We start from the raw sequence: 10,595 nt of genomic DNA on the forward strand, positions 1-10,595 counted from the left end.
CTCAGTTGGAAAAAAAAAAAAAAAAAGAAAAGAAAAAGAAGAAAAAGAAGAAAAAAAAAATTGTCAAGCCCCCGAACTGAAGGTTACGAGCGGCCCGTCAGCAGCCCACATGTAACCGAACTGTCGTGTTTCATGGCTTTTTGCCACTCCAGCTGTCAATCAAAGCCCGGAATGTCAAGGTAGTGAATGAATGATGGTTGATGATGATGAAGAGGAGGAATCTTTCAGACCCGTTTTTTTCTTCCAGTAAAACTCCGCGAGGGGTTTCTGCTTCTTGAATTTTTCCTCCCCCCCCCCTTAGCTTTGCCCCCGCGGTATCTATAATATGATCCTCTCTCTTTAAAGTATCGTTCAAAGAAAGCAGGGGGGGAAAAATCAAGAAAAAAAAATGAATAGTTTGCAAAAACTGGACTTCCTCCCCCCCTTTCCTGGTAGGTATTTTGTCTCTCCCTCTCTCTCTCGCTCGCTCGCTCGCTCTCACTCGCGCTCGCTCTCTCGCGCTCGCTCTCTCTCGCTCTCTTTCTCTCTCTGGGAGATGAGTGAGTGTCAGTAGGTGTTGGCAGGTTGGCTGCTGCCTGGCTTATAGAAGAGCCTCAGTTTGGCGGCGCGGGTCGGCGGCGGGAGAACGAAATGACGGAACCCGGAAGTCGTGGTGGCCATAGCCCGTCGTACGGCGGAGACACATCCCGGGAGTGGGGAGCGGGAGCGAGGAGGAGCGCGCCGCGCGGAGCCTCTGATATGCAGCGAGTGCGATCGGACGGCCCCGGTTGGGGGGGCGGGAGAGGCGGGAGGCGGGGGGCGGGAGGGGGAGGGGAGGCAGGAGCCCGGCAGACCCGAGCAAATCAGCGAGGCTGCTCCTCCGCGGGGACGGCGCGGGGGAAGGGGGGGGAGGAGGGAGGGAGGAAGAGGAGTGTGTGTGTGTGTGTGTGTGTGTGTGTGTGTGTGCGCGCGCGCGCGCGCACGTGAGGAAAGAGGGAGGGAAAGAGAGAGAATGAGAATGAAGAGGACAGGGAGAGCGCAGAGAGGAAAACTGCAGAAAACCACAGGGAAAGTACGGTACAGCCTCAGATTTTTAATTTTTTAAAAAAACTTGCTTCTAGTTCATTTCCCCATCACTCCCGTCTCCTGCCTAACGAGGTCGTGTCGGGGACGTTTGGCATGGCGCTCTTGCTTTTGTTCCTTTTAATTCCGCGGGCCCCCTACTCCTCTGCCAGCCGATTATCGCGCCCCGAAGGCTTTCTGCTAACACCCAGAGGCAGCAGGATCTGCAGACCGTACCAACGCCCGGCTAGAGTTTTGTTTTTGTTTTTGTTTTTTTGAGTGGTACTTTCTTCCCTGTGCAGATCCAGGACCCTTGTTGTCAACATTCATTTTTTTCTAGGACAAGAAGAGACCAGCTTAACTCAGAGAGCACTCCCTTCAAGCTTTGCGGACAAGGGCCACCCTGGAGAGTCTTTGGGGCCCGCGGTGGAATCAGGAGGAAGGGGAGGGAGTCGTTTGGGTTTTTGATGTTGTCTGATGTTGCCAAAGGGTGTGTGTGTGTGTGTGTACACGCGCGCGCGACTGGTGTGCGACTCCAAAGTGGATCTCACTTAGAGCTGGGAAGCATGGGAGAGAGAGAGAGAATGCATAGCGAGAGAGAATGCTTAGCAAGGAGGATTGGCCGGCACTCCCTGCCCAGCTTTGTTGTGGTCGCCGGGGGCGCAGAGGCCAGACAGCGGTATCGCCGGCTAATGGCTGTGTTAGTTACACCGGGCAATTTCGGGGTATCAGGAAGATGGGGCCGACTCCGAATGAACTTTTCCAAAAAGGAAAAGGAGGAGAGTGGAGGGAAAGAAGGTAACTATCCCACATGGTTTGCGTAGAAAGTAGTCCTAGCCGATGTCTCGCCGAATCCCTGGCTGGAGCTGCACCCTGCCTCACCTCCGCGCCGCGGGTATCACGGCGGCCGCGCGTCAATCACTCCGAGCCGCGAGCTGGGGGCGGAGCTACGGTCTCCCCGCGCGCTCAGCTCTGCAACCCCCGCCGCCCCCTGGCTCCCGGCAGCCCAGCAGCCGGGGCCTGCGCTCCGAGCGCGCCCTCTCCCCAACTCCTGGCTCTCGCCCTGGTTCATGGTCCCCGGCCCAGAGAATTGAAAACAGATTGTTCCTCAACAGCCGCCTCCTTCTCCAACTTTGAACCCATTCTGGAGAGTAGAAAGTAGCGAATCCTCTGCGCGGGGCTTTGACCCGACTTCCCGGGAGATTGGGGTGGGGGGCGCTCAAGGAGAATAAAGTACTCTGTGTGTGTTTGTGAGTGAGAGAGGGAGAGAGAGAGAAGGGAGTTGGGGGGGGAGAGAGAGAATGAGAATAAGAGGGAGAAGGAGAGAAGGCGGATAGGCTTTTTTTTTTTTTTTTTTTCTCCTTCTCCCTTTTCATCTTCTCTGCTTCTCTGTAAGCTTTCGGGCAACTCTCAACTGGGCTTAGATCGTAGCCTGCAGAGACTCCAAGCGGAGTCGGAGAAATTTGGCCCCGTTTTAATAGGGCTGGGGAATGAGCTCCGGAGGTCAATAAAGCCCTCCAAAAATGATGAATGATTGAGCACCTGTGATGATGATAGTGATTACCAGAGCAATTAAACAGTTTGATTAAATGAGCCATCATAACAATGATGTCTGCGGGAAATCGGCCCTTACATATAAAGAAAGATAGTGCGGAGGGGCTTGCAGAGGCGAGGGTAGCGCGACGTCAGGGAAAGGGGCCGCGGACCGCGCGGTATTTGCCAGGGTGGCCGGAGCAAGGACTGCCGGGCGCGCGGAGCTTCGGGGAGGAGAGTCTAGCCCAGGTTTTCAGCCACTCTTAAGCCGGGCTTCAAGCCTGCAAGAGCCGACTGGTATGAAACCTGCAGGCTGGGGGGGGGAGGGTCCTTCCCCCTCCACCTCCTCATTTTTTTTCCCCAGAAGAACTCCAAGATTAAAAGCATCCTTCTTATTTGTTGCTGAGTTGTTCGTCGACGTATAAGAAAAGGTGAGTAAAAAAAGAAGATGCAAAAGAGAAGAAAAAGTTGACCTCCAGAATTTTATTACAAGAGGCAGTTGTTCGAATTCAGTTTAGCCGGGGCGGAAAGATGAGAGAGAAAAAAATCAAAGTGGTCTCGCTGCGGAGCATTTTCGACTTTGCCGAGGTCTTTATACTCGTGGATCCACGGTCCCCGTTCAGCGCCGCTAGCTGAGAAGTTTATACAGTTTTTCAGTTTTTAACTCTTCTAACTGTTCTTATTTTCAGTATTGCATATTTGTTGTCGCCAATAGGGTTATTGTTGTTTTAAATGCCCTGTACAGAAAGCGCCAGTTTTCTTTTTAAAAAGGAACTCAGTTTCCTTGATAAATACTTCTTTTGTAAAAATCAACTTCGAACCGAACCTCTGCATCGCAGAGTTTAAACATTCAAAGTTGCTACCTTCTGCTTCTCTTACCATCACTTTTTTTCATAATGATATTGTGAAGTGAGGTAGCATTCCTAAAGCCTTTATTTAGAAAAACTACACTAGGATTTTTTTTAAAAAAGTTTCTTCCATGGCAGTGCATCCGAGTAAAAACAATTTAGACCGACTGATGATTTCTATATTTTCAAACAGTTGTTAAGCTAATGGGTTGATTACTCCGTGATAATCTTGAGCTTTACAAAAGAAAAAAGTTCGAACTCTATTGTCATGTGTTTTCATCCTTTGGGCAATGCAGAAGGCATTTTAACCCAAACTCCTTTCTTCCTTTCTCTCTCTTTCTCTCTCTCTAATATTCTGTAACTCCTTTTGCGTTTTATTGAGTACTCTAAAGCAAGTAACTGGGACAATCTGGTTACAGATGGGAGGGAGAGAGAAATAGAACATTTTGAGATACTGTTCAAGAAAAAAACCAACCAATCATTCTTAACTCCAAAGACCTTAGTTAAGAAGTGTGAGTGTGTTAAAAGTGAAGTCCTCCTGGAGGAAAATATGTGTCATTTAAAACTTCACCAGTTGCTTAAGGGGAGAACCCCGAATTTCATGCGACTAAAGAAATTTCACTTACCTAGTTGCACGTAATTTATGAAACCGTTAGTTTAAGATAGCATCGCAGTGCAGTGAATTGCACACAAGATCAAGCTGGAGGTGATTCACGATGTCAGTTCTTGGTCAATCTGATGAATTTAAAGGACTATTAGTTTTAATCACCAACTTGCTGATGTTTTATTAATAGAGCTGAAACACATTTAAGAACTTCATGGTCTCCCCTAACCCCCAATTTTGCAGTCCCATGGAAGCTATTCAAAAACAGTGGGGTACACGGGCTTTCTGATTTCTAGTCCGATAGTACGTTGTCGCTGATGCTCAATTCTCAGCCTCCGCACTCCCACCGGGGCTGCGAGGCTCAGCTGCTCTCCCACATTTGGGGTAAAGGAAAAGTAGGTGGGGCAGGCCCGGGAGACAGGCGTGAGATGGGGGTCGCAGGAGGCGGCACACACCTCCGTCAACAGTCAGCTCCTTTTGCCCAGGCTGGAAATGGTTTTAACAGGCGGTAAAATTTCATCTTGCGGTGTCAAATTGGGGTCATTTTGGGGTTAGAGTTCTCAGTGTCCGAGAGGAGCTGTCCAGCTGCGTGGGGACTCATTAACTGCAAAAGATCTGTTTCAGTAAAAACAATTCAAAGACAATCAGAAGGCTAAAGACCTTCTACAAATCGCATTTTACAAGTGCCCCAGAACAAATATGGATGCTGAAATCTATTTCTTCAGAATCCCAAATCGGCTACTTAGCTCTGGAGTGGGGGTGAGGGCACTGCATAAAAAAAGAGGTGAAAGGGAGGGGACCTGATTGGGGGGGCGAATGGGAGGGGGAATCGGGCCTTTCAAATTTAAGGGTCTGTTTTTAATCACCTCTTTCTTATTGGAGCATCCCCAAGACTTCTGAGAACTGCTTCTTTTCTATTTTTACTTTTCTCTCTCTTTTTTTTTTGTCTCAACATGGAATGATATTATAGGTAACATTCAACATTTTAAAAGAATAATTGAATGCCTCTATAGTTACTTAATTTAAAGGGCATTGGCTTTATGGAGAGTATTTAATTTGAAATGAGCAGTTATGAACCTAGACTCTATTTTAGGTGAATTTGCCCACCTTCCTTTAGGAGCTTGTGTTTCTTTTCACCTTTTTTTTTTTTTTTTTCTAGAAAGTAATAGGTCCTCAGCACAGATAACTCCAAATTCCTCAGAACTCTGAGGTCTGAAGTGTTAATCTGTGTATTAAAATTGCTGGGTTTAAATCCTTTTTGTCTTCTTACAACTGTTAGAACAATTGACGCCTTGCTAGAGGAGCAAATAAATCCAACCGTAATCTTATTTGTAACTTTAGTTAATGTTTTGAATTGGAGTATTTTGGATTAAGCAGGGTTTTTTTGTTTTTTGTTTTTCCCTCTATAAGGTTAATTTTTATTTGTGGAGGTTCTGTTGGCTGGTTTGGAAGAAAGATATTATTACTTTAATTCAAAAAATTCCTTTAGGTAAAAGGAAAGTGCAATTTTAAAATGACAAGCTAGTAGTGAGATGCCTGGGGTTTTAGAATAAAACCAAATCAATATTTTAGAGTAAAATATTATTTGAAAGAAGTTTTCTGTCTTGCATTACTGACTTGAGCAAGTAAAAAGGATCAAAATATTTTATTCTTCCTTTCTCTCTGGACTCCACCTCTGTCACTAGGTCTTTTCTCTCCATCTGCTTCACTGTTATTTGGGTTCTGAATGCAACAGTGAATTTTTGTAGTCTAGCTCTCTTCTCCAAGCCTCCCAGAGTATAAATTGTTATTCAAGGAGTTTGATTGCGGCCCTGCAGAAACAGCCCTGAACCTAGTATCACTGGGACAAAGGCAGAGGGTCTCTCTTTCTGCTCCGACCTGCTGGCTGACAGTTTGAATTTTTAATATATATTTTATTTGGCATTTCCAATAACGTGTTTGCCTCTCCCTCCCCACCCCCTTGCAGCCATCTATTACTTTAAAAACATCTCTTTTCTATAAACCTCAGCTCATGCTTGTGTTCTTGACCTTCCCAGCGATAAAACCAGAAGCTCTGAAAGTTGCTCTAGGAAGAATTCCACTTGCTTTCTTACCTGTTAACTTTGCTCACTCTCTTCCGAGTTGGGATGAAGGGAGGGAAGGGGACCTCTTTTTGTTTTTGTTTCCTGGTCCTTTCCCCACTTAGGCTTTCTTCCATATGCCCACCCCCCAATTAATAACAATAAGGCACCCCGCAATTTATGTTCTTACATAAGATGGGGTGGAATGATTTTACTTTCTTTCCTTTTGCTCTTATTTCTTATTTCTCCCAATTTTAGCTGCTTCAATACCTCGCAGTAGGAAAGTATTTCAATAAATAGCCCTCTAGCGCTATCTGGCGGGGCTCCAAGCGCGAGTGCGCTCTCTCTCGCTGTCTCTGGCTCCTTCCCGCTCTCTCTTCCATCCTCCCTTCTTTCCTCACATCTTCCTCTCTCCTTCTCTTGTCTCTTCCGCAATCTTGATCCTATCCCCCCGTTCTCTCTTTCCTCTCTTCCTGCTGCCCTCTTTCTAGCTCCCACCCCCATTTGCCGCGCAGACAGCTAGAAGGACCCGGTCAGAGGCTGACACCCTCGGAACCAGGTGATGCTCCGGCGGGGGAGCTCTCCTAGGACCCCCACCTTCACCCAGCGTGGGTCACACACGTCCTTTGCCTTTGAGTCGCATCTTACTGTAGCTTAACACGTTGCTTAAGTCTCAGCCTCTCAGCCGTCGGTGGTTTGGAGGGGTTTAAACTGCATTTGTGAAGTTTGGAGGAAAGAAATCAGACACTGGAATCCCGTCTAGTGGAGCCCAGCTAAGTTTTAGGTCAGGAAGCCGAGTCTCAGTGCGAGTTTGAGGAAGGGTCGGGGCTTCGCAGGGGTGGGAACAGACCGTCGGGAGAGCGCTGGGCTGGGGGCGCCAGCTGCCCCCCCTCCCGCCGGCGGGATCCCTACAGCACAACGGACTGCTCCAGTTTAATATCCTGGGCCTGTCCAGGATTTTTTTTTTTTAAATAAATTAGCTCTATCCTCCCTCTCCCACCACCACTACCACACCAAATTTGGAGAGGAGTGGAAAAGAAAAGTGGGAGTAGGAAAGCTCACTGGAAACCTCACGGGACAAAGAAGAAAAAGACAGCAGAGACTGCGGGAACTCGCTTGGGGATGCAGTACTCATCAGCATCCTTCCTCCTTTCTCGAAGAGATTTGTCTTCTTATTTGTGGCTTTTTAAAAAAACAGTAGCCGGTAAACCTTCAGCAGTGTGTGGGGAGCCGTCAGAGGATATAGGGACAGAAGGAGAGATTCAACTCCAGCTGGGTGCTTTAGATTAAAATTTTCTCTCTCTCTCTCTCATACACACACACACACACACACACACACACACACACACACACACACACTCCACACACACTCTGAGCCTTAGAGAAATTTCCAGTCCTCCTTTGAGCAAATCTCTTCCATCTACTCCTTGAAACAGAGGAAAGGGTATGGGCCTGGGGGACAGTTAGACACTCACTCAACTTTATGATTGCATTTTCTAAAATTTAGTTTTGACCTTGCAAAGTGAGGACCATACCTCCAATACAGACCCAGTCAGTGGATAGCTGAAGTGAGGGGGCCTCAGCCTGCAGTGTCTGTGATCACACAGACAAAGACCTCTTCCCAACTCGGAAATCCCCCCTCCCCACAATCTCAAAAATAGAATAGAAAGGAGGGTGGAGGATGACACAATCCCAGGTTCTCTTCCTCAAGAATTGCCCCCTCCCACTCCCATACTGAAGGAAGAAAGCACAGTTCCGTGTAATTAATTGAGGGCTGTTATTAGGTCATCATTAGCCAAGGTGCAAATAATTGCAGCCCATTTTTACTTAAAATTGACCAGCCCCAGAGTGATAGATCGATTTGGAGTATAAAAATGATGTATCAAAACATCAATGTCGATTATTTGAAATATTGTAGTCGAATTTTTTTATTGCTTCATCGGTTAAGTGTCTGAAAGTGCAGTGTTCAAACATATACTTATGTTGTCAATACTGTCAGAACTGTCAGTTTTACTATACTGGATTTGTACTACATTTCGAATTTACTCATTTACATAAAATGCCCACCCTAGGATTCCCCCACCCCTACCCCGTCTCTCTCTCTCCTCCCATCTCTGGAAAATCCGTGTCAGTTTCTTCAAAGGATTCAGCAATCTTTGCCTCAGCCAAAGTGTGCAGTGCCTCTTTTACTCAATTTTCCACATCGGATTACATGTCTTTTTCACCATTTCTAACTTTCAAAGAGAGCCTTCCTCCTTTCTTTCCAACTCTGCCTCCTCCAACCTTTTCTCTGAAATAGTATTGTAGCACTTGGAAAGCTTCAGGTTTAAATAGCCACATCTCAGCTCCAAATAAACCATTTAGGTAGAAAACCAAAAAACCGGACTTCACTGTACCTCCTTGGCTTCACTCTTGTAAACCGGGCTTCGCTGGGCACACGATCTCACACGTGTTAGGGTCCGTTATCAAATTACCTGCAGGATTCAAATCTTACAGGGAAAATGAATTTGGAAATATAAATACTTTTTCTTTCTTTTTACTTAAAAGCTGTGATAGGAGAAAAAGAAACAATATATATAAATGATTGGCACGTTTTACCTTTAAAAGCTTTTGAACTCAATTGAAAGACACAAGTTGGAAGCAGAATTGACAGTTTTAATTCTACCCATTTTCACCTGGCACGTCAGATCAGAGGCAATCATTTATTTTATGAGGGGTAGATGGGTAAGTCGGATAGAAAGCTTGAATCCACTAAAGTCTCTATCCTAAAAAAATCACAGAGAAATTATTGAAACGCAAACATTCCACCGCTCCACCCTCTCAGTCTAGACTAATTGAAATTTATAAATTCACATTCTGCCTAATTTTATGCTTTTTATTTTGTTTTCTAGGATTCCCTCCAAGACTGATAGGAAAGACAGGGCCACTTCTGGACTATCTGTGAGGATGTGTTTCTTTCTGTAACACTGAAGCACTTTTTATAAACCTTTTAATGTATTTAAATAAATCTATTTGGACATTAAGAGAAGCCATACATACAAAGATAGTTTGGCTTTATGCCGGCAATCCCAACATTAGAAAAAAAAAAATTCACAATCCAACTGAGAAGCTTTTCCGTGCCCAACCTTGGTCAAAAAAAAAAAAAGAAGAAGGAAAGCAAAAGAAAGTTTCCTGCGTGCATCTGCATGTCTTCGTGTGCACGATTATAAACATCTCCCAGTCCTTGTTTGCCCGTTACCTCCCTCCTGCCACACACTCCAAGGCAGAGGCGTCGAGGGATGGCCCCCAGAGATCTGTGTTTACTCAGGTTTTCTTAAAAAAATCTCTCCGCCATGTATGACAAGTGTTACTTCAAGAAATTCATCAGCCTTCTATAGATACTTCCAGTTTTACTGTAATGATCTGCAGAAGACAACTGCCATCACTTTCTCACATCCCAAGGTGTTGTAGGAACTCACAGAAAGGGGAGAGTGGCTGAAACGCTTAATTACAGTGGCGGAGGTGGGGCGCGAGGCGGGACCGAGGGAGGGAGAGTGAGGAAGGTCTTTACCTGGCCAGTATGTAGAAAGCTGCGAATCCTCACGGCGAATATTTGGGAAAGGTAGGGTTGCCTTTTTTTTTTTTTTGGTAATGCCTTTGGGGAGAAGTGATACACTTGTGTAACAATTAGCTCAGACAATAAAAATAATTGGAAAATCAGTTGGAATTTCTGAGTTTTTAATTACGTTTAATTTCGTGCTAAGCCGTAAAATTACGAATGCCCCTCAACTAAACACTCTCCTCTTGTAAAGCGTTTAACAACAATTATTCCTTAATCAGTCTGAATGTGAGTCACAAATGATGCTTTTCCACATCAAAGGGACGTCCTTCGACGTTACCTTTTAGTCATAAGTAAGAGGATTAATTCCTATAATTAGAGGGATAAATATGTGCATAAATACATCTCTCACTCTCTCCTTTAAAAAAAAAGAAAAAAAGAACAACACTTTCACTCTGAGACGTGGCCGGCTCTGGTAGGGTAAGGGTTTTTAATTGTCCGCTTCGGCCCTACACCCCTTTGCTGGCGGGCGAATCGAACCGAGGAGACGCGGGTGCGAAGCACAGACCCCCAGAGGGACACACACGCGCACACACATGTACACAGAAACGCACACACGGGTCTGGCAGGAGGTCCAGTGCTCGGGGTCCCAAGGCCCCCGCCAATTCCAGTGCGACCCTCGCAAGACAATAACCCACCCCAACCCTTGGCCCTGGCCGCGCTGCGAGAGAGTTCTCTTCCTGTGGTCCACTTGGCCTGGGAAGCGGGGTCCCTGCCCTACGCCGAAGCTCCAGGTTGACTCTTGCAGGCTACAAATAAAAATTGAGCATGACCTTTTAAAGCTCCTGTGTGAATATCTCATTTACCTAATGACTTTATGTCACCTAGGAAGAAGGTCAATTTCCTCTTAACCTTTCCCCCGCTGCTGCAGTAAGCATTCTTCCCTAATCAATGGTGGCTGGAATAATCGA

At 46.1% G+C, this 10,595-nt stretch overlaps 1 long non-coding RNA gene across 1 annotated transcript; it reads left to right on the forward strand.

Moving 5' to 3' along the window:
• Positions 1–95: 95 nt before the first annotated feature.
• Positions 96–9,242, forward strand: LOC309625518. The gene is made up of 3 exons (XR_014242557.1): positions 96–179; positions 2,939–3,005; positions 8,978–9,242. It is a non-coding gene; the product is annotated as an uncharacterized lncRNA (long non-coding RNA).
• Positions 9,243–10,595: the final 1,353 nt, after the last annotated feature.

Source organism: Balaenoptera borealis (genome assembly GCF_965194805.1).
Source record: "Balaenoptera borealis genome assembly, chromosome: 3".
NCBI lineage: Eukaryota > Metazoa > Chordata > Mammalia > Artiodactyla > Balaenopteridae > Balaenoptera > Balaenoptera borealis.